The following is a 25,339-nucleotide window of genomic DNA, read 5'->3' as shown; positions in this document are numbered from 1 at the left end:
ATAAAGAAATGTGACAGAGGTGTGGGGGGATGAAAATATTAAGCCAAAAAGCATCAAGTGAATAAGGTGATCAATAAACATCAATGATAAATATGTCGGTAAATATCCACACATAAAATTGGAAATCAAGTGAAAAAAACAAAACATAAAAATTCCAGTGCATATAGGGATGAGTGCATGTGAAATCCCTTCTCCCATGGGACGGACATCCCATCTATGGTGGTCTAGCGGGCTCTCCAGATGTATCCTCAATGTAAGTAGTATGTGTATGCCTATTTTGTTATATTACAGCCTTAAGTTGAATGTTTTGTTAAACTGAATTTTATGTGATGGATCAGAACACAATAGTCTAAGTTGGTGAAGTGAAATGAGAAAAATATATAAAATTAAACTATTTTTTAGAAATAGAAAACAGAAAATTGGCATGTGCGTATGTATTCACCCCATTTGTTATGAAGCCAATAAAAAGCTCTGGTGCAACCAATTACCTTCAGAAGCCACATAATTAGTAAAATGATGTCCACCTGTGGGCAATCTTAAGTGTCACATGATCTGTCATTACATATACACACCTTTTTTGAAAGGCGCCAGAGGCTGCAACACCTAAGCATAAGGCACCACTAACCAAACACTGCCATGAAGACCAAGGAACTCTCCAAACAAGTAAGGGACAATGTTGTTGAGAAGTACAAGTCAGGGTTAGGTTATACAAAAATATCCAAATCTTTGATGATCCCAAGGAGCACCATCAAATCTATCAGAACCAAATGGAAAGAACATGGCACAACCGCAAACCTACCAAGAGACGACCGCCCACCAAAACTCGAGGACCGGGCAAGGAGGGCATGAGAGAGGCAGCACAGAGACCTAAGGTAACCCTGGAGGAGCTGCAGAGTTCCACAGCAGAGACTGGAGTATCTGTACATAGGACGACAATAGGCTGTACGCTCCATAGAGTTGGGCTTTATGGCAGAGTGGCCAGAAGAAAGCCATTACTTTCAGCAAAAAACAAAGTGGCACGCTTTGAGTTTGTGAAAAGGCATGTGGGAGACTCCAAAATGTATGGAGGAAGGTGCTCTGGTCTGATGAGACTAAAATTGAACTTTTCGGCCATCAAAGAAAACGCTATGTCTGTCGCAAACCCAACACATCACATCACCCAAAGAACACCATCCCAACAGTGAAACATGGTGGTGCCAGCATCATGCTGTGGGGATGTTTTTCAGCAGCCGGGACTGGGAAACTGGTCAGAGTTGAGGGAAAGATGGATGGTGCTAAATACAGGGATATGCTTCAGCAAAACCATTACCACTCTGTGCGTGATTTGAGATTAGGACGGAGGTTCACCTTCCAGCAGGACAATGACCTTGAATACACTGCTAAAGCAACACTTGAGTGGTTTAAGGGGAAACATGTAAATGTGTTGGAATGGCCTTGTCAAAGCCCAGACCTCAATCCAATAGAAAATCTGTGGCCAGTCTTAAAGATTGCTGTTCACAAGCGCAAACCATCCAATTTGAAGGAGCTGGAGCAGTTTTGCAAGGAGCGATGAGCAAAAATCCCAGTGGTAAGATGTGGCAAGCTCATAGAGACTTATCAAAAGCAAAAGGTGGCTCTACAAAGTTTTGACTTTAGGGGTGTGAATAGTTATTCACGTTGACTTTTTTCTGTTATTTTGTCCTATTTGTTTTTTGCTTCACTCATCGTCCACCGACACTTCAGGTTTCCCTATCGCTCCGTCCTGAAATGTAACATCACGCCCACATGACTTCATCAGGGGTGCACTTTTTAGTCTGTCACATCATTGTCATCTGAGGTTCACGCTTATCAGTTGGTATCGGACAGCTCAGCATCAACATTTTATGTATTCGTTTTTTGAAGCTACAGATTGGCTGTTTAGTGCCTGCAGCAGTTGGTTTTGTATTTCCAAAACATTTTTAGTATTGGATAGAGTGGAGATGTATTAGAACGCCTGTCAGGTTTTTATTGCTGTCTGTATTAACTACTTGTCGACTGCCCGCTGCAGATATACTGCAGCAGGCTGGCTCCGAAACGCTCCTGGGGGCTTGCTCGCGCCCTCATTAGGCAGCGGGGAAGCCGATCCACGGGCCGGCGGTCACAATTGCTGCCGGGCACCCGCGATCGTTCCCAGTGGAGAGAGAACGACGGTCTGCTGTTGAAAACACAGCAGACCGTTGTTCTCTCTGGAATGAACACAGATTCCCCTGTCTTCCTCCTATTTAGAATCACAGGTCTCTGTGTTGATTCCACAAGCCCATCCCCCTTAGAGTTAGAAAACACCCCCTAGGCTCACACTTAACCCTTTGATCACCCCTGAGAACTAGGAGTCCCTCTGCCGTGGTGGCAGATGGGACTTGCACTCCTTCATTCACAGATCTGTGTGAATAAATCTGTGAATGGATGGCCCACCGGTGGTAGACGAACCTTGCGATTCAGGCAAGGGCAGGGAGCTGAGGAATGACATCAGAGGGTGGAACAGAATTTGTGCTCAGAAAGGTGGACTTATGCTGGTTATACATTTGTAGAATGTGAAACTTTGTAAAACAGCGCTATCAGGAAAGTGAAAAATAAATAAATACAATCCTTCAATCATGAACAATATAAAGTGCACTTGGTGATAAAGATAGGACAATAAAAACTATACATAAAATATATATGTATAAAGTGCAATAGTCTGAATGCTTTAATGCTAAAGTGAATTAGTGCAAAATAAAGTGCAGTCCAAAATTATGAGTCCATTAAGATATTTAATTAAGGTGCTGGTCAAAAAGTGCTTGAAGTGCTCCACGCAGTGAAAAAAGTGCTCCAAACGGCCCCTTTTGGGGATCCACTCACCAGATACTAAAGGATAATCAAGCCTCAAGAAGCAATAACTCTCCAAAGCAGCCCTTGGGATGGATGGATCTGTATCCCGCCAGACAAGCCTCCAACCGTTGCTAATGGCCCCTCTCGGTTAAGCACTCAGAAGGAAGGGAAGGAGCCAGACATAGTGAAGCCCGCAATCATTTTTATAAATTATAATATGCAAAAAACTACTCACAAATGTAGATAAGATAGACAGCGTTTGAATAAACCACATGAGAACGTAGCATGCGTCCACTTCCGGGATCGCTAGCTGGCTTGTGTTCCACGAGATGGAGGAAGTCAAGTGACGCCATGTGGTATGCCCTCAACAGGAAGTGCGTTGACGCGTTTCGACCGCCTTAATGGGCGTTTTCAAAGACATCTTTACTGTATAGAACAATGTACAAAATCATGAAACACATCCTTCAATGACAGCCGGGGTGGAGAACAGGAAGAGCCGGCCAAAACCCTACGGGACACTGAGGTCGCAAGAAGAAGCCACAAACCAGACTGCAACTTTGTATACTATCGGAATATTGGTCACATTGTAGGCACCTATACAGAAGCCGCAAAACTTAGCGGAGAGAGGGAGAGCCTCCAATGATCTCTTCTTATACAAAGTCAATGCGTGGGGATGTATGTCCATGGATGGTCAGAGGAAGACCTTTTTGGACATTAAGCTTCATGCGATTGCAGCTCGACAATCGCAGCAGAACCACACCGCATTTTTAGGTGCTATTAAAATAAATGGCTTCTGAAATTCACATTGTGCGATTGGCCATTTTAGCAGAGCGCTTCGAAATCCGTTCACACCTGGGCGTTTTGTATCGCCCATGATTCAAAACACCGAGTTGTGATTGGAGCTATAAAGTTGAACCTAAAAGTCCCTCGCGGTGGGCTGATTATGATAACGGATGAGCAAGGAAACGATTTTGCTGAGTAAGCATGTCCAGGCTCCATGTGATAGTCAGTCACAAGACCAATGGCATGGTCATGTCACGCCATGAGGTCCTTACTGAAGGAGTTGGTTGCTGAGGCACAGCAAGCCAAGCAAAAGCTCTGCCTGATGACCAATCCCCGAGGAAGAATATTATATACACTATATTGTCAAAAGTATTGGGACGCCTGTCTTTACACACACATGGCATCCCAGTCTTAGTCCATAGGGTTCAGTATGGAGTTGGCCCACCCTTTGCAGCTCAAACAGTTTCAACTCTTCTGGGAAGGCTGTCCACAAGGTTTAGGAGTGTCTATGGGAATGTTCGACCATTCTTCCAGAAGTGCATTTGTGAGGTCAGGCACGGATGTGGGACAAGAAGGTCTGGCTCACAGTCTCCGCTCTAATTCATCCCAAAGGTGTTCTATAGGGTTGAGGTCAGGACTCTGTGCAAGCCAGTCAGGTCCCTCCACCCCAAACTGGCTCATCCATGTCTTTATGGATCTTGCTTTGTTCACTGGTCCATACAGGGTACAGGGCGGCTGTTCCTTCAGAGTGCATGCGTCAATGACGTCATCGGCTGCATGCAATGTAAATAAAAACTCTGTGCAGGCCAGTCAAGTTCCTCCACCCCAAAACTCGCTCATCCATGTCTTTATGGACCTTGCTTTGTGCACTGGTGTGCAGTCATGTTGGAACAGGAAGGGGCCATCCCCAAACTGTTCCCACAAAGTTGGGAGTATGATATTGTCCAAAATGTCTTGGTATGCTGGCACCTTAACCACTTGCCGTCTGCTCACGTTGAGCCTACTGCGGCAAAGTGGTTGGTTATCGTCTGGCGACGTAGACCTATGTCGCCAGACACTCCCCTTTCTCGCTCCCGCTGTATTCAGTCACAGCGGGAGTCGGGCCAAGGGAGGAGCAGCGGCGATCGCCGCTGCTCTTCCCCGATCGTCGGGGAATCGAGTGTGGAGATCCGCCCGCTTGTGTAAACACAAGCGGGCGGATCTCCTAAGTGACAATCTGCAGGGTTCACCTTAGCTGAACCTGCGATCTGTCCCTGTGTCACTCAGTCACCTCCCCCCACACGTTAGTAAGCACCAGGCATACATTAACCCCTCCCTCTCCAATAAAATTAACCCCTTCCCTGCCAGTGTCATTTTTACAGTAACAGTGCATATATATAGCACTGATTACTGTAGTAATGTCACTGGTACCCCCAAAAGTGTCAAAAATGTCAGTCAAGGGTACGATCTGTCCGCCGCAATGTCGCAGTCCCGCAAAAAAATTTGCAGATCGCCGCCATTACGCGTTAAAAAAAAAACACCAAAAATGACACAAATCTTTCCCTTTGTTAGTAAACGCAATAACTTTTGCGCAAACCAATCAAAATACGCTTATTGTGATTTTTTTTACCAAACATAGGTAACAGAAAACAAATTGGCCAAAAATGTAAAAAAAAATTAGATTTTTACATTTTTATGGGGGGGAATTTCATATAAAAAATATGAAAAATAGTTATTTTTTTCAAAATAAATGCTATTTTTTTGTTTATAGCGCAAAAAGTAAAAATCGCACAGGTGATCAAATATCACCAAAAGAAAGCTCTGTTTGTGGGAAAAAAAGGACGTAAATTTCGTTTGGGTACGGTGTTGCACGACCGCGCAATTGTCAGTTAAAGTCGCACAGTGCCGAATCGCAAAAGGTGGCCCAGACGTAAGACAGCAAAATCCTCTGTTGGTAAAGTGGTTAAAGTGGTTGTAAACCCAGGTAGTGTTTGTACCTATAGGTGATCCTATGATAAGGCTTACCTATAGGTACTGTAAATATCTCCTAAACATGCATCGTTTAGGAGATATTTACATTGCATGCAGCCGATGATGTGATTGGTGCATGCGCGCTGAAGGAATGGCCGCCCTGTGCCGTGAATGGCGGCTCCCACGTGCTTGTACAGGAGTGACATCATCGTGGCTCCAGCCAATCAAATGACCGGATGACGTGAACCCGGAAGTAAGATGGCTGAACATGTTGGCTTTGTTACTGGTGAGCGGGCGGCACTGCGGGGGCTTTGTTTTAAGGTAAGTATTTCATAATGAGTTAGAATGTGATGCATACTACTAGTTCATTATGCCTTTGTCTTTCAGGTTTATTTTTTTTTCCTGAGGTTTACGACCTCTTGAAGCGTTCCCTTCACTGGACCTAAGGGGACAAGCCCAACCCCACACCATAATTCCCCTCCACCAAATGATTTGGACCAGAGCAGAAAGCAAGGTCCATTAAGACATGGATGAGCGAGTTTGGGGTGGAGGAACTTGACTAGCCTGCACAGAGTCCTGACTTCAACCGGATAGAACACCTTCTCGTCCACATCAGTGCCTGACCTTACAAATGCGCTTCTGGAAGAATGGTCAAACATTCCCATAGACACACTCCTAAACCTTGTGGACAGCCTTCTCAGGAGAGCTGAAGCTGTTATAGCTGCAAAGGGTGGAACAACTCAATATTGAACCCTACAGACTAAGACTGGGATGCCATTAAAGTCCATGTGTGTAAAGGCAGGCGTCCCAATACTTTTGACAATATAGTGTAATATTCAGGAGTTCATTTTGTACTATAGGAGGGCTTGAAAACAAACTTGCCATAAGGGTAGATTCACATCTACGCATGCGCAGAAACGTGCCGCCCTTTAGCAGACGCACAGTGATGCCAATAATTGGTAACGACACTCCCATGCAACAGAAAATGCTAAACCTAAAACTGCATGTACTTTTCAGGTACTTTTTTTCTGCCCTTAAAATTTAATTGGCTGCCCTGCATGCAATGCACGTGAATGCATGGAAACCGAGCATGCACTCCGTCGCACCTGTAGGTGTGAGCCAATCCTTGGGACTAAAACCCAAAACCACCCTGTCTGACCCGAAAATAATTTTTACTGAAAATTTTGCCTTAGTTATTATTTTATATACAGGATTTATACAGTTTGCTCAGCGCCATACAATATAAAGGGAGACCGTCCAATTACAATACAGGAGAAATAGGAGGAGCTTACCAATGGAGCTTACAATCTAAAGGGTGATATACCAATCCGTTTGTATCATCTGACATGAAGATTGGAAACCACCAACAATTCTATTCTCTAGGGATGTCTGCTTTCAGTAAATATAGAACGTTCCGGGCTTTTACCTAATCTTTAGGCCTAAAATAATTATTTTTAAACACGTTTGCAAAAAAAGAAAAACCCACAAAAACAGTTCTGGCAGTGAAAGGGTTTCCTTCCCCACTATGTTCAAACTACAAAAAAACAAAGTTCTGGTGTAAGGTGGGCTCACACCTACGCAATGTCGGATCCCTGCCCCCCAACACAGTTCAGGAGCGGCTTTTGGGAGACGCTTCATGCGACACCATTTGCCGCAGTTGCAGCGCGATTTATAAAAACGGCTCCTAAAGTGCATCTACAAAATGTAATATATTGCAGCTTACCTGTCTTTACATGTGGTGGCTGCATTCGTTTTCTTTTTCTACTGAGATTTTCAACTGTTGATCCTGCCAGTATCGCACTTCCTATCCTACTGTGACAACGCTCGCTCGCTGCTCTATAGCTAACAAAAGTGTTGTCACCCTAGGCTGCGCTCCTCAATTTTTACTGCTAACACTGCCTTCTCTCTACCCCCCCCCCCCCCCCAATTTTCTTTTCTTCATACCAGTGGTCTCCAAAAAATTATACCAATGATGGGGGCACAATTCCACCCACTGACACCAATGACAGGGCACAATGCCTCCCAAATTATACCAAGGACGTGACAAAATTCCTCCCAATGACACCAATGACGGGGCACTATTCCTCCCACTGACACCAATGACAGGGCACAATTCCTCCCAAATTATACCAAGGACGGGACAAAATTCCTCCCAATGACACCAACGATGGGGGCAAAATTCCTCCCACCTACATCAATAACAGGGCACAATTCCTTCCAAATTATACCGAGGATGGGACAAAATTCCTCCCAATGACACCAATGATGGGGCACTATTCCTTCTGACACCAATGATGGGGCACTATTCCTCCCACTGATACCAATGATGGGGCACTATTCCTTCAACTGATACCAATGATGGGGCACTATTCCTCCCACTGACACCAATGATGGGGCACTATTCCTCCCACTGACACCAATGATGGGGCACTATTCCTTCCACTGATACCAATGATGGGGCACTATTCCTCCCACTGATACCAATGATGGGGCACTATTCCTCCTACTGACACCAATGATGTTGCACAATTCTTCCCAATGACACCAATGATGTTGCACAATTCTTCCCAATGACACCAATGATGGGGCACTATTCCTCCCACTGACACCAATGATGGGGCATTATTCCTCCCACTGACACCAATGATGGGGAACTATTCCTCCCACTGACACCAATGATGGGGAACTATTCCTCCCACTGACACCAATGAAGGGGCACGATTCTTCCCAATGACGCCAATGATGGGGCACAATTCCTCCTAATGACACCAATGATGGGGCACTATTACTCCCAATGACACCAATGATGGGGCACTATTCTTCCCAATGACACCAATGATGGGGCACTATTCTGCCCACTGACACCAACAATGGGGCATTATTCCTCCCACTGACATCAATGATGGGGCACTATTCCTCCTACTGACACCAATGATGTTGCACAATTCTTCCCAATGACACCAATGATGGGGCACTATTCCTCCCACTGACACCAATGATGGGGCACTATTCCTCCCACTGACACCAATGATGGGGCATTATTCCTCCCACTGACACCAATGATGGGGAAATATTCCTCCCACTGACACCAATGATGGGGCACAATTCCTCCTAATGACACCAATGATGGGGCACTATTACTCCCAATGACACCAATGATGGGGCACTATTACTCCCAATGACACCAATGATGGGGCACAATTCCTCCTAATGACACCAATGATGGGGCACTATTACTCCCAATGACACCAATGATGGGGCACTATTCTTCCCAATGACACCAATGATGGAGCACTATTCCTCCCACTGATACCAATGATGGGGTACAATTCTTCTCAATGACCAACCACAGCCAGTACATCTGGCTTCCAACTGCGCATGCGTGAGCTGCGCTTTGTGATTGGTCCCAGAAGGCTGCTCAAATTGCTACAGTACACCTGACCAGAAGTGCGGGAGCGATTACCTGTCAGCCAATCAGGTACCCGCTCACTCCCCCCCAAAAAAAAAAAAGTGTGGCAAATGTAAAAGGGGAGGGGGGGCGCAGAGAAAGAGGAACTTTCAAGTATAGCGTAGTGGGAACATGATTGTTGTTGCCCGATTTTCATGGGATTCTGTATATGACACATCAGACAGCTCATTGACTTCAGTAGGCCGCCCTTCGTGCGTTTGTTGCCCAAAAGAAGTTCCTGCTCCTTTATGGGTGACACGCTTAGCACACATGCTGTGTTTTCTGTGCGATTCTGTTGCAGTTGCAGCACGTTTAGGAAGCCATTAGGAATAACTGCATTTAAACGTGCCTTCTGCTGGAATTCGGGAATTGCGGTAATTCTGCCTGCGATTCCAAGTCGCATCATCTGAATAGGGCCTAAAGCCCACCTGTCCTGCTGCATTACATGGTCAGTGAGCAGTTAAGAATTATTATGTGAACCCCTTTACAACGGCAGAGCCGGCCCTTTAAGTGACTGTCTATTTACAGCAAGTCGCAGAAAACTGTCATTTATTTATTTTTTAGCCATTGTGCGTTCTATAAAAGTCGCCTTTGTGTTCTCCCGATGAACCATGTCCCGCTATGACGCAACAATCTACAACTAGGAGACAGGTAAGTGTTCCATGCATCACTGCACACTCCAGCTAGGGTGTCAGTACAGGTTTAAAGGGACCCAGACTGCCAGCCAATCACCATACACGGCACAATCCAATCCAAGGTGGCCACACACAGAGAGATCAGATATGTGGAAAGAATATATAAAGACACGGAACAATGCACACGGTATTGTCTGATCCAAGAATGCAATCAATTATAAAATGTAAACAAATATCAGATTTATCAATTAATGTTCAACTGATCAGAAGCAATCAATCAGAGGGAAAAACGCACGGGTATCAATGACCCCCCTAGAAAATAATGATAAGTCTTGTGTGTTATCACGTGCAAAATCGCAGAGATTTACACTTTTTCAGCTCTACGCATGGTAGTGCATTAAGCGCGTCAGATTCACAATTTATCCCGCCCCCCCTTTTTTTTTTCCACCTTAAGGTTGCATTTACACTTTAGCGTAGCGAGGACAAGCGTTCACACTGGCGATTTCGTTGAGCGATTTGAACGATTTTGCATTGTCGCACACAGGACAGCCCATTTACTTGATGGGCTGCCTTATGGGCATTTTTCGCTCCAAAAAGAAGCCCGTGCTCCCATTTCGGCAACAAGTGTGGCGGCACATTTTTAAAACCCGCGTCAGAAGGAATAATAGCGCCCAAAAGCGCGTTGAGCATTCTGCTGCAAGTTGGGATTGCAGGCAGAATTGCCTGCGTTTCCTAATCGCAAGAAGGGAATGGGTTCAAGACCGTCGCAGTGCGTTGGTGTAAAGTGCAGCAAATAAGACTCCAGGTTCACATGTGTCTACGTTTATATGCGCACTGATTGAAGCCTATAGGGCCGAAAGGGTGCATTGTCGCATATGAAAAAGCACCTGCCCCCCCCCCCAAGATGCATGGAAGAGAAACGCACAATTCACACTTCTGCGGTGCGACTTGACTGAGGTTTTTTGTGCGATTTCAAGGATTGATTCAGGTGCGATTCCAATGCAATTTGGATACAGCTGCAAATCTCGCTCTCTGGAAATCAGCTCAGAAATAAAACTATAGCCTGCTAGAAATCGCTTAGCCTTAGAACACCTATGCATTCGTTTCCATTAGACTCTATGGAGATGAAAATCGCATCAAACACACACAGGACCCTTTTCAAAAAACGCATTGCATATACTTGAACGGCCACCATAGAAAGTCACTTGTCATGAGATTCCACGCATTCAACAAAATCACATCAGTGTGACCCAGGGATAAAAGATAATTCTGTATTATTGCACATCGGCCAACGTATGCAAAAATCGCACAGGTGTGAACAAGAACGCATTATTTAACTCTAAGCGTGGCAGTGCGTTAAAATTATAGTGAGTCGAAACACAATGCACAGAAATACAATATATCCGATTTGTTGTCCCCCAGAGGCACGTAGACATGAGCTGAACCAATAAGACATGCGACAAATCGCCTCGTCTATACGCCAAGACCGCGCTGGGCAACGCTGGTGTGATGAGCCCCGTCCAACGCCTTCCAGGTAGAATCAGACTGCGATCCAGCTTCTTGGCTTTGTTTTCATTGGATGATTGACGTTATATAACAATCCCATACTTTGTGTAAACATTGCAAGTGTTTGTTACTTTGTTATATAACATTCTGATACATTGTCTATACATTGGATCTTCTATAGTGTTAGGGGTAGGAGGCTGTACTATGCTAGATTTATTACACCCCCCTTCCCACTCCCTCCAGTGTTCCCAGCACAGATCAGGGCTGGCTGCGAGACTTGCAGGATATCCCTGGCTCTACAGATCCCACAGATCCTGCCTGCACCCCACCACCCTACCACCCTGCTCTGTGCCCCCAACACAGGGCATTAAGAAGCTGGAGGTCTCTTACCTGCTTGGATCTCCCTCCTGCACATGTAGCAGCTTCAATCCCAGGAAACCAACTTCCCAGCAAGTGTGAGACAAGGCAAGAGCTCAGCAGATCCACCCCCACCACCCATTCACTGCTATTATTCCCAGTCCAGCCTACTGTGGGGGAGCTGTGCGCCCTCTACTGCCCGCTGTCATTAGTGCAGCTTCACATGGAAATCCAATGTGAAAACCTCATAGATGTTGTCTACAGTATGACATATAGAAAATCTCATATTTTATACGTATATATATATAGACATATACTATTTTATATTTTTTATATATAAAATCTCATGTATATATATTTTATTTTTTATATATGTGTGTGTATATATATATATATATATATATATATATATATATAATTATTATTATACAGGATTTATATATATTGCCAACAGTTTGCACAGCGCTTTACAACATGAGGACAGACAACAGTACAGTCATAATAAAATTCAATACAGGAGGAATCAGAGGACCCTGCTCATTAGAGCTTACAATCTAGAAGGGATATATATATTTTTTCAACCTAACTATATATTTTTTCTAGCATTATTGTTTTTTTTATATTTTATATATAAAATCTCAGATAGATAGATAGATAGATAGATAGATAGATAGATAGATAGATAGATAGATTTATTATTGTTATGTTAGTATTATTATTATAGAGGGCTTTTATAGTTATATAAAACTACAGGAGTATTCAGTACAGGAGGATATATATATATTTCTTATATTTTATTTAGATAAACTGTATATATTTTTTTCTATTATTATTATTTTTTAGATATAAAATCATATAGAGACATAGGAAAAATATATATATATATACATATATACATACACACACACACACACATATATATATATACAAACAGTATCTCACAAAAGTGAGTACACCCCTCACATTTCTGTAAATATTTTATTATATCTTTTCATGTGACAACACTGAAGAAATGACACTTTGCTACAATGTAAAGTAGTGAGTGTACAGCTTGTATAACAGTGTAAGTTTGTTGTCCCCTCAAAATAACTCAACACACAGCCATTAATGTCTAAACCACTGGCAACAAAAGTGAGTACACCCTAAGTGAAAATGTCCAAATTGGGCCCAATCAGCCATTTTCCCTCCCCGTTGTCATGTGACTCTTTAGTGTTACAAGGTCTCAGGTGTGGGGAGAAGGTGTGTTAAATTTGGCGTTATCGCTCTCACTCACTACTGGTCACTGAAAGTTCAACATGGCACCTCATGGCAAAGAACTCTGAGGATCTGAAAAAAAAAAAATATTGCTGAACATAAAGATGGCCTAGGTCAGTGATGGCGAACCTTGGCACCCCAGATGTTTTGGAACTACATTTCCCATGATGCTCAACTACACTGCAGAGTGCATGAACATCATGGGAAATGTAGTTCCAAAACATCTGGGGTGCCAGGGTTCACTATCACTGGCCTAGGTGATGGTGAACCTTGGCACCCCAGATGTTTTGGAACTACATTTCCCATGATACTCATGCACTCTGCAGTATAGTTGAGCATCAGGCCCCTAGGCTATAAGATGTGATCTTTCTATATAGGAACACAGGTCTCTGTGGTCATTTCACAAGCCTATCCCCCATACAGTTAGAAAACACTCCCCTAGGCTCACAATTAACCCTTTGATCACCCACAATGTTAACCCCTTCCCTGCCAGTGTCATTAGTACAGTAACAGTGCATATTTTTAGCACTGATTACTGTAGTAATGTCACTCGTCCCCCCAAAAGTGTCAAAAATGCCAGTTAGGGATCCGATCTGTCCGCCGCAATGTCGCAGTCCCGCATAAAATCGCAGATCACCGCCATTGCTAGTAAGAAAAAAACAATAAAAATGACATAAATCTTTCCAATAAATACCAAAAATATGTAGCAGAAAACAAATTGGCCTAAAATGTTAAAAAGTTGGATTTCTAAATGGTTTTTTTTTTGAGAATGTCATATAGCAGAATGTGGAAAAATATTGTTTTTTTTTTCAGAATTGTCGCTCTTTTTTTGTTTATAGCGCAAAAAATTAAAATCGCACAGGTGATAAAATACCACCAAAAGAAAGCTCTATTTGTGGGGAAAAAAGGACGTAAATCTCGTTTGGTTACAGCGTCGCATGACCACGCAATTGTCAGTTAAAATAACGCAGTGCCGAATCGCAAAATAGGGCCTGGTCAGGAAGGGGGTAAATCCTTCCGGTCTTAAAGTGGTTAACATTCATTTTTTCATTTTCAAAAGCTGTAATTGGAAGTGATGGCAAGAATGCCTTAACTGGGGAAACTGGTATAAATACACCTGGCCACACTTACTGTATTCCATCCTACGTAGGTTGTGGCTATTTAGTCACTGATGTCACCTACAGAAAAACATAAAAGCCACAAACCACACTGATGTCTTCATAGACATAGCAGATCCCTCCCAACCTCATGGCAGGAAATGGATTTACCATTAGGCACAGCAGGCACTCGACTATAGGCAGCAGGGACAAAGAGGCAGCTGTTTCTGTATAAATATTGGCCATTCATTTTTTTCCCGCTCTAGAAAGAAAAATCATCCTACTGCTTTTGCACAGTGTCACCTATAGCAGCCACTTTTACCTCTAGTATTCCTACTGGACCATACTTGGATGCCGCCAGAATTTTAGAAGCAGTGCTATGTTTGTAGAACTGGAACATTCCCCAATCCCCAGCAGAAGCAAAGGTAGAGGGGTCACACGCTTCATCAGATGACTGCAAGATGCAGAAAAGGTTAAAATCAGGTACTGAATGCAGGAGCCAAGACTAGTTTTTGGCTAGTGACAGTGCTACAAGCAAGGGTCAGGGCAGGCAGCAATCTGTAGCTTATCCCTTATCCTTGGAACAGTCAGGGTAGGCTGAAATCAGCAGCGTATCCATTATACAGGCAAGGGTCAGGACAGATGGCAATCAGTAGCATATCTGTTATGCAGGCAATGGTCAGGACAGGAAGCAATCAGTAGTGTATTCGTTATTCAAGCAAGGGTCAGGGAAGATGGCAATCAGTAGCTTATTAGTTATCCAGGCAAGGGTAAGGGCAGGCAGCAATCAGTATTATATCTGTGACGCAGGCAAGGATCAGAACAGATGCCAATCGGTAGCATATCCATTATACAGGCAAGGGTCAGGTCAGATAGCAATCAATAGCATATCCGTTATGCAGGCAATGATCAGGACAGGCAGCAATCAGTAGTGTATCTGTTATTCAGGCAAAGGTCAGGACAGACAGTATTTAGTAGCTTATTCATTAACCAGGCAATGGTCAGGGCAGACAGCAATCGGTAGCATATCAATTATCCAGGCAAGGGTCAGGGCAGGCAGCAATTAGTAGCATATTCATTTTTCAGGCAAGGGTTAGGGCAGGCAGCAATCAGTAGTGTGTCCGTAATCCAGGCAAGGGTCAGGACAGGCAGCAATCAGTAGTTTAGACATGATCCAGGCAAAGGTCAGGTCAGATGGCAATCATTAGCTTATTCTTTATCTAGGCAAGGGTCAGGGAAGGCAGCAATCAGCAGTGTATCCATGATCTAGGCAAGGGTCAGGGCAGGCAGCAAATAGTAGCGCATCCATTATCCAAGCTAGGGTCAGGACAGATGGCAATCAGTAGCTTATTCTTTATCCAGGCAAGGGTCAGGAAAGGCAGCAATCAGTAGTGTATCCATTATCCAGGCAAGGGTCAGGACAGGCAGCAATCAGTAGTGTATACGTGATCCAGGCAAAGTCCAGGACAGATGACAATCAGTAGCTTATTCTTTATCTAGGCAAGGGTCAGGAAAGGCTGCAATCAATAGTGTATTCATGATCTAGGCAAGGGTCAGGGCAGGCAGCAAATAGTAGCGCATCCATTATCCAAGCTAGGGTCAGGACAGATTGCAATCAGTAGCTTATTCTTTATCCAGGCAAGGGTCAGGAAAGGCAGCAATCAGTAGTGTATACGTGATCCAGGCAAAGGTCAGGACAGATGACAATCAGTAGCTTATTCATTATCCAGGCAAGGGTCAGGACAGGAAGAATTCAGTAGTGTATACGTGATCCAGGCAAAGGTCAGCACAGATAGCAATCAGTAGCTTATTCATTAACCAGGCAAGTGTAAGGACAGGCAGCAATTAGTAGTGTATACGTGATCCAGGCAAAGGTCAGGACAGATGACAATCAGTAGCTTATTGATTATCCAGGCAAAGGTCAGGACAGGCAGCAATCAGCAGTGTATACCTGATCCATGCAAAGGTCAGCACAGATGGCAATCAGTAGCTTATTCATTATCCAGGCAAGGGTCAGGACAGGCAGCAATCAGTAGTGTATACGTGATCCAGGCAAAGGTCAGGACAGATGACAATCAGTAGTTTATTGATTATCCAGGCAAGGGTCAGGAAAGGCAGAATTCAGTAGTGTATACGTGATCCAGGCAAAGGTCAGCACAGAAGGCAATCAGAAGCTTATTCATTATCCAGGCAAGGGTCAGGAAATGCAGCAATCAGTAGTGTACCCATGATCTAGGCAAGGCTCAGGGCAGGCTGCAAATAGTAGCGTATCCATTATCCAAGCAAGGGTCAGGACCAATGTATGTAAAGGGGCTGATAACTAATGTGAGGAGGCCTTCTCCATTGACCACCAATGTAAGGGGACTCCTTTCTATTGACCAATAGTGTAGGAGAACACTACAATTTTCACAGTTTGTGTTTCTTTTCTGGCCATTAATTTTTATTTCATTTAATTACTATTGCTGTATGCAGCAGGAAAGTGTTCCCAACTACTCTAGTTATGGCATTTTATTTATGCTTCTTTTTGAAACTTACTCCAACTTACTGATGATGCAAATAAACGATGAGCTGTAGATGTACAGTAGCAGGGGTTCCCTGAGACCCCAAAGTGATTGACCACTTCAGGAAGAGTCAATTCCCCAGCACTGCCCCTCTCCCTTTCTGTACATCATAACCTTCTCCCCTTCTGGGTGTGTCTAATTACTGCCTGTGCTGGCCCAGCTCCTCCGCCCCTCCTCCCTACATAACCTTTTATGTAGCTGCTAGGGGAGGAATGAAGTGGAATACTATAGAGATTTACTAGAGTAGAGAGAGTGAGAGCTCTGAGTCAGTTGGGGTTGCAGACATCACATCCTAGATTTCAGGATGTCTAGACAAGGAGGAATTTGCAGGAAAATAACTTGAATAAAATATGTATAATGCACATAAAATCTTATGGGAAGATTGTCGGTTAAAGGAATTGTCTGCTGACCAGGTCTCTTTATTTTGGTATTTATTACAAGAATTTATATAGCGCATAAATAAAATGCATAAATACAATAAATGCTATAATAAATGGGTACATTGTAGTTATAAGGGGATGGACATGGTCAGCAACAATACTCAGGTAGGCCGTGGTGTTTAAATGATGGTCAATTGGTACTAAGAGGCCCAAAGTGTGCCAAAAAAACATACCCCCCCCCCCCCCCCTCCCATACACCACCACCAGCCTGACCCATTGATACAAGGCAGGATGAATACATGCAACAAATTCTGACCCTACCATCTGAACTTTGCAGCTGAGTTTGAGACTCATCAGATCAGACAATGTTTTTCCAATCTTCTATTGTCCAATTTTGCTGAGCCTGTGCGAATTGTAGCCTCAGTTTCCTGTTCTTAGCTGACAGGAGTGGCACCTGGTGTGTTGTTCTGCTGCTGTAGCCCATCTTCTTCAAGGTGCGATGTGTTGTGTGTTCAGAGATGGTATTCTGCATACCTTGGTTGTAACGAGTGATTATTTTAGTTACTATTGCCTATCTATCATCTCCAGCCAGTCTGTCCATTCTCCTCTGACATCAACAAGGCATTTTCCTCCACAGAACTGCCGCTCACTGGATATTTTCTCTTTTTCGGACCATTCTCTGTAAATCCTAGAGATGGCTGTGCGTGAAAATCCCAGTAGATCAGCAGTTTTTGAAATACTCCGACCAGCCCGTCTGGCACCAACAACCATGCCACGCATTCAAAGTCACTTAAATCCCTTTTTTTTCAGTTTGAACTTCAGCAAGTCGTCTTCACCACATCTAGATGCCTAAACGCATTGAGTTACTGCCAAGTGACTGGCTGATTAGCAACTTGTAATACCAAGCAATTGAACAGGTGTACCTAATAAAGGGAGTGTCTATATGTGTGTGAGTGTAAGTGTATATATATATATATATATATATATATATATATATATATATATATATATATATACACAGTAGTATATAGATATTTATTATTATTATTATTATTATTATTACTATTATTATTATTATTATTATTATTGTTATTGAACAGGTGTACCTAATAAAGTGAGTGTCTATATGTGTGTGAGTGTGTGTGTATATATATATATATATATATATATGTATATATATATATATATATATGTATATGTATATATATATATATATATATATATATATATATATATATATATATACACAGTAGTATATAGATATTTATTATTATTATTATTGTTATTGAACAGGTGTACGTAATAAAGTGAGTGTCTATATGTGTGTGTGTGTGTGTGTATGTATATATATATATATATATATATATATATACAGTATATATATATATATTTATTATTATTATTATTGTTAACAGGTGTACCTAATAAAGTGAGTGTGTGTATATATGTATGTATGTATGTAAGTGTATATATATATATTTATATATACTGTATATAGATATTTAATAATAATTATTATTATTATTATATAAAAATGAAAATATAATCTTATGGGATATGTTTTTTTTAAATTCAATGGACCGGTGACAGGGTCTCTTGAAACTAATTTTGGCTGTGTACATTGTGTTGTGGATCATGAAGAATATGAGACATACAAGCAACCACACCATACACACGTAACATCAGAGTAACATCAGAGTACAATTAGATAGATACATGCAGATTTTTGGATCACAATCATGCCTGAAAGCAAACGTTTGTGCACACATCTGTTCCCACCATCCTATCATACCCCCACAGAATAATCCTGCTATTAATTATTAAAGCAGCCTCATCAAAACAAATTGAAAATAGCACAGATTGGACACAAAAAAAAAAAATGCTATTTTATTGATTATTTTATTTATTAATGCATATAAGAACATTCAGCTTTTTTATTTTTGTATTTCAGTGAAAGATCTAGTATGATGAAAGTCTTATCAAGGAAGTATGATAAAAGTTTTGTCCCCTGGGGGGTGGATAGACAGGATCTGTGTACAGGACTGCAGGTTCAGACAATGCTTCACACTCAGCATCACTTCAAAGGATGTCAGAAAAGCATGGCGTTCTACTTCTGCCCCTATAATTACCAGGAAGGATCTGTGCTTGTGTGTTGTAGGAAAAAGAAAAATATTTATTCATATTTCATTATATGTTTCAACCTACTCTGCCTGACAACCCCAACCACCAAAGGGAAATCTTCGTACCCCCCAACAAAGGAAGTTGTTATGGTAAGGTAAAGATTAAGTAGGCCGGTGGTGGGATCTTTAAGCAAAACTCCAGTTTTTAGTAGTTGACGTGTATGACAGCCAAGCATATAGCATTTTCTAAAGGAGGTCAGCAATGGTAGCTTACATATATAGCAAAATAGGTAAAGACTCCAGGGAGAGAGATATCATTTTGCCCCTGTACAAATCATTAATAAGACCTCATCTGGAATATGCAGTTCAGTTTTGGGCACCAGTTCACAAAAAGGATATCGGGGAACTGGAGAAAGTCCAGAGAAGGGCAACCAAACTGATAAGAGGCATGGAGGACCTCAGCTATGAGGGAAGATTAGAGGAACTGAATTTATTCTCTCTTGAGAAGAGGAGATTAAGGGGGGATATGATCAACATGAATAAATACATAAGGGGCCCAAATAGTGAACTTGGTGTTAAGTTATTCACCTTAAGGTCTTTACAGAGGAGAAGGGGGCACTCTTTACGTCTGGAGAAAAAGAGAATTAATCTCCACATTTGGAATGGTTTCTTCACAGTAAGAACTGTGAAATGTGGAATAGACTCCATCCAGAGCTGGTTCTGGCCAACACAGTAGATTTCTTTTAAAAAAAAGGCCTTTCCTAAATGTACATAATATAACCTGATACTAACATTCATAGGTAAAGTTGATCCAGAGAATATCCGATTTCCTCTAGGGTGACCAGGAAGGAATTTTGGATTGTGTATATAGGATTGTATATTTTTTCCCCTTTTATTGGTTGAACTAGATGGTCTTTTTTCAACCAGACTATGTAACTATATTTTTTTTATGACAGGTTTGTCTTAGGGCTCTATGTTGGTGTGAATATGAGTCCATATAGTTTCCCTTATTGGAGAGAATAGGATTTCCACTTGGGTCTATGTTGGTGTAAATTGGTCCATACAGTTTCCCTTTATGGAGACAAAAGCTTTTCCACTTAGGTCTATGTTGGTGTGAATGGGTCTATGTTGGTGTGAAGGGGTCCATATAGTTTCCCTTTATGGAGCTTGGGTCTATGTTGGTGTGAATGGGACTATGTTGGTGTGAAGGGGTCCATATAGTTTCACTTTATGGAGAGAATGGGATTTCCATTTGGGTCTATTCTGGTGTGAATGGGTCTACGTTGTATGAAGGAGTCCATATAGTTTCCCTTGTTGGAGAGAATAGGATTTCCACTTGGGCCTATGTTGGTGTGAATGGGTCTATGTTGATGTGAATAGGTCCATACAGTTTCCCTTTATGGAGAGAATGGGATTCCAGCTTGGGTCTATGTTGGTGTGAAGGGGTCCATATACTTTCACTTTATGGAGAGAATGGGATTTCCACTTGGGCCTATGTTGGTGTGAATGGGTCTATGTTGGTGTGAATTGATCCATACAGTTTCCCTTAATGGATAGAATGGGTTTTCTACTTAGGTCTATGTTGGTGTGAATGGATCTATGTATAATGTATGAAGGAGTCCATATAGTTTCCCTTATGGAGAGAATGGGATTTCCACTTGGGCCTATGTTAGTGTGAATGGGTCTATGTTGGTGTGAATTGATCTATACAGTTTCCCTTAATGGAGAGAATGGGTTTTCTAGTTAGGTCTATGTTGGTGTGAATTGGGTCTATATTGGTGTGAAGGGGTCCATATAGTTTAACTTTATGGAGAGAATGGGATTTCCACTTGGGTCTATGTTGGTGTGAATGGGTCCATATTGTTTCCCTTTATGGAGAGAATGGGATTCCCACTTGGGCCTATGTTGGTGTGAATGGGTCTATGTTGGCATGAAGGGGTCCATATAGTTTCCTGTTACGGAGAGAATGAGATTTCCACTTGGGTCTATGTTGGTGTGAATGGGTCTATATGTATTCCCTTTATGGAAAGATTGGGATTTCCTCTAGAAATTGATTTTCATGCTGTACAAATTCATGTGTTTTAGTTAATGGAAATGGATAGCCCTTTGCAAGGGGAGGGCAGAGGAGCTGGGTTGGCAAAGACAGTAATTAAGTACTCCCATAAGAGGACAGGGCAGTGCTAAGGAATAATGGCGCTTTTCCACTGCATGGAACCGAACGGTTCGGCTCGCTTTTTTGCTTTTCCACTGCTGGTACCGCATAGTACGGTGTAGGAACGGTTCGGTACGGTACGGCGGCGCTTTTCCACTGCATGGAACCGAACGGTACCGCTCTGAAAAACAGTACCACCTCGATTGTGGTTCCAAGCATACCGTACCAGTACTAAATTCCACAACCCCTCCAATGCAGCCTGATTGGTCCTCACTACAAGGCAGTGATTGGTCAATAATCATCACTGTCATTGTTTATGTGGCAGTAGAGGCGGTGCAACCACAGAGTAATCCTGCCCACTACTTATCAGTACTATAAACAGTGGAAAAGCAAACCATACCGTACCTTACCGAACCGTTCCAACACCGTACCATGCGGTACCAGCAGTGGAAAAGCAAACCGGGCCAAGCAGGGCCGAGTAGAGCCGAGCCGGTACTTGCAGTGGAAAAGTGCCATAAGTGCTTTCTGGATTTTCCTTTCCCTAGCAAGTTCAGAGGCACATTGCAAGGGAATGAAACTCCTATTATACTTACCAGAAAGCTTGTGAGTTGATAAGTTCCTGTGTTGTCTGCCTGTACTGTTATCAGTTACAGCGTTCCCAGCTCACCTACATCACCTGCAGAACATCTCCCCTTATAATATGTTGAAGAAGAGAGGGGTTCATCTTTAGCTTCAGCACTTACCACTTTAGGAGACAGTAAGTCCAAAAGACATTGACCTGAGAGGCAAGTTTTAGGTGGCAGAAGCTGTTTTTTAGATTTTTTTTTTTTAAATTAGCTTATAGTAAGAAAAAAACAAAAAAAACAAAAAACAAAATTGGCAACATATAATCTAAGCTAAAATATCTGCATTGAATACATGGGATCTAGCCTTGAGTTTTTCTTTTTCTTCCTACCGATGTGTAACCTAGGTCCTGGTCTGTGATTAAAAAGAATTTAGAGAGAGGACATCAATGGATGGGTGGGGGAGAGGTTCTGCAGAGAGAGAATACATGTTCTCCTGAGCTGTCAGACTACTAGGTGTTACCATAGTTTTACTGTAAGAAGTGATTGAGTTACAAGACTGTAACCTGAATTGTAAAGCTAAAGTACATGATGCCTTTGCTATTAAAAGGAAATGTTTCAGTAAAAAAGAGATTATCCGGTTTAATGAATGACTGTTGTGAACTCAGTTTACTCCTTGCACTGTGAAGATGCCCATTCTGAAGTAATTATTATTATTATTATACAGGATTTATATAGCGCCAACAGTTTGTGCAGCGCTTTACAATTCGAGGGAAGACAATACAGTTACAATACAGTTCAGAACAGGAGGAAATAGAGGGCCCTGCTCGTTAGAGCTTACAATCTAATAGGGAGGGTAAAGTGAAACAAAAAGGCAATAACCGTGGGGGATGGGTTGATGGAGAAAATGGAGGTACATTTATTAGGGGCTGATAGGTTAGGCTTCTTTGAAAAGGAGGGTTTTCAGAGATCGCCTAAAAGCTAAAAGGGTGGGAGATAATCGCACAGATAGGGGTAAGGAGTTCCATAAGATTGGAGAGGTTCTGGAAAGGTCCTGGAGGCGAGCATGGGAGGAGGTGACGAGGGGGCTAGAGAGCAGGAGGTTTTGAGAGGAACGAAGAGAGCGATTAGGTTGGTATTTTGAGACGAGGCCAGTGATAAAGCTAGGGGCTAAGCTGTGGATTGCTTTGTAAGATGTTGTAAGTATTTTGAATTTAATTTGTTGGGTGAGCGGAAGCCAGTGGAGGGCTTGACAGAGAGGAGCGGCGGACACTGAGTGATTGGTAAGATGGATGAGTCTGGTGGCAGCATTCATGATGGATTGAAGGGGAGATAGCCTGTTTAGAGGTATGCCAATGAGAAGGGAGTTGCAGTAGTCGAGGCGCGAGATGACCAGGGAGTGAACTAAGAGCTTTGTTGTGTCTTTAGTTAGAAAGGGGCGTATTTTGGGGATGTTGCGGAGGCTGAGGCGGCAAGATTTGGACAGTGATTGGATGTGGGGTTTGAAGGAGAGTTCAGAGTCCAGGACAGCACCTAGGACCTTGGCATGCGGGGATGGGCTGATAGTAATGCCATCGATATTGACAGAGAAATCAGGGGAAGGGGCACGTGGTGGAGGAAAAATTATAAGCTCGGTTTTGGATGGATTGAGTTTGAGGAAGTGGTGAGACATCCAGACCGATATATCTGATAGTAAATTAGTGATACGTGAGGAGACTGAGGGAGAGAGCTGAGGGGTGGATAGATAAATTTGGGTATCGTTAGCGTAGAGATGGTATTGGAAGCCATGGGAGGCTATCAACTGACCCAGAGAGGAGGTGTAGATTGAAAATAGGAGTGGTCCAAGAACAGAGCCTTGGGGGACCCCAACAGAGAAGGGAAGAGGAGAGGGGGAAGTAGAATTGTAAGTAACGCTAAAGGTGCGGTTGGATAAGTAGGAAGACAACCAGTTAAGAGTAGAGTCACAGAGACCAAAGGCATGGAGTTTTTTGAGGAGGAGGGGATGGTCAACCGTATCAAAGGCAGCAGAAAGGTCCAGAAGTAGGAGTACAGAATAGTGTCCATTGGTTTTGGCCGTTAGTAGATAGTTCGTCAGTTTTAGGAGAGCAGTTTCAGTGGAGTGTTGAGGCCGAAATCCGGACTGAAGGGGATCAAGGAGGCTATTCTCGGCAAGGTGGTCGCACAGTCGGTTGTAGACTAGACGTTCGAGGAGTTTGGATGAAAAGGGGAGCAAGGAAATAGGATGTAGGTTGTTCAGATCGGTTGGGTCCAGTGAAGTAATAATGTCGACTGCATGGGGAAGAAGTTGACAATTACTAAGAGGGACCAAGGATGCAGATTTCTTCAAAGCCTGTGGAGAAGCAGTGCGGCAAAGAGAAAATTTGGGAAGTATGCCATCAGATCTGGAGATCTAAGAAAATTGAGAGTCTCTCCACCATGATACCTAGAAAGAAAGATGGGTGGTTGATTGCTGTCCATAGTTAGAGAGGTACTAGAGTGACTGTGGTATCCTTGTGGTGTCCAATCCATGGAGAACCATGGAGGCACTAGTAAAGGGATGATAATCCCAATGCCCAGTAAGAATCCACTAGTTTAATAGTCCTGGAACGTATGGTACTCATCTGCCTCTTATGTCATGGGAAGCTAGTGAAGAGTGGAATAATAAAAGGTCTCACTCAGCCTTAGTAAGTTCTCTCTTGTAGAGTAACTGCTCTCCGAACCCCATACCCCACAATTCTCTCCTGTAGAGTAACTGCTCTCCGAACCCCATACCCCACAATTCTCTCCTGTAGAGTAACTGCTCTCTGAACCCCATACCCCACAATTCTCTCCTGTAGAGTAACTGCTCTCTGAACCCCATACCCCACAATTCTCTCCTGTAGAGTAACTGCTCTCCGAACCCCATACCCCACAATTCTCTCCTGTAGAGTAACTGCTCTCCGAACCCCATACCCCACAATTCTCTCCTGTAGAGTAACTGCTCTCCGAACCCCATACCCCACAATTCTCTCCTGTAGAGTAACTGCTCTCCGAACCCCATACCCCACAATTCTCTCCTGTAGAGTAACTGCTCTCCGAACCCCATACCCCACAATTCTCTCCTGTAGAGTAACTGCTCTCTGAACCCCATACCCCACAATTCTCTCCTGTAGAGTAACTGCTCTCCGAACCCCATACCCCACAATTATATCCTGTAGAGTAACTGCTCTCCAAACCCCATACCCCACAATTCTCTCCTGTAGAGTAACTGCTCTCCGAACCCCATACCCCACAATTCTCTCCTGTAGAGAACCTGCTCTCTGAACCCCATACCCCACAATTCTCTCCTGTAGAGTAACTGCTCTCCAAACCCCATACCCCACAATTCTCTCCTGTAGAGAACCTGCTCTCTGAACCCCATACCCCACAATTCTCTCCTGTAGAGTAACTGCTCTCCAAACCCCATACCCCACAATTCTCTCCTGTAGAGAACCTGCTCTCTGAACCCCATACCCCACAATTCTCTCCTGTAGAGTAACTGCTCTCCGAACCCCATACCCCACAATTCTCTCCTGTAGAGTAACTGCTCTCCGAACCCCATACCCCACAATTCTCTCCTGTAGCGTAACTGCTCTCCGAACACCATACCCCCCAATATATATTATATATATATATTTTTTTTTTAAAGGTATTTTTATTAATAAACATAAAACACAGACAACAGTCCG

General features: G+C 43.0%; 1 protein-coding gene across 1 annotated transcript in view; it reads right to left on the bottom strand.

The window, feature by feature from the left end:
* PLXNB3 (plexin B3) overlaps positions 1–11,647 on the bottom strand; it is a 206,644-nt gene extending 194,997 nt beyond the window's left edge. The window contains exon 1 of the mRNA XM_082264425.1: positions 11,539–11,647. The gene's annotated coding sequence lies outside the window, so the exon portion shown is untranslated. The remainder of the gene's footprint in view (positions 1–11,538) is intronic.
* Positions 11,648–25,339: the final 13,692 nt, after the last annotated feature.

Source organism: Pelophylax lessonae (genome assembly GCF_965119305.1).
Source record: "Pelophylax lessonae genome assembly, chromosome: 7".
In the NCBI taxonomy this organism is placed as follows: domain Eukaryota; kingdom Metazoa; phylum Chordata; class Amphibia; order Anura; family Ranidae; genus Pelophylax; species Pelophylax lessonae.
Note: the sequence above shows the minus strand (reverse complement) of the source record. Positions and strands in the feature narration are given on the sequence as shown.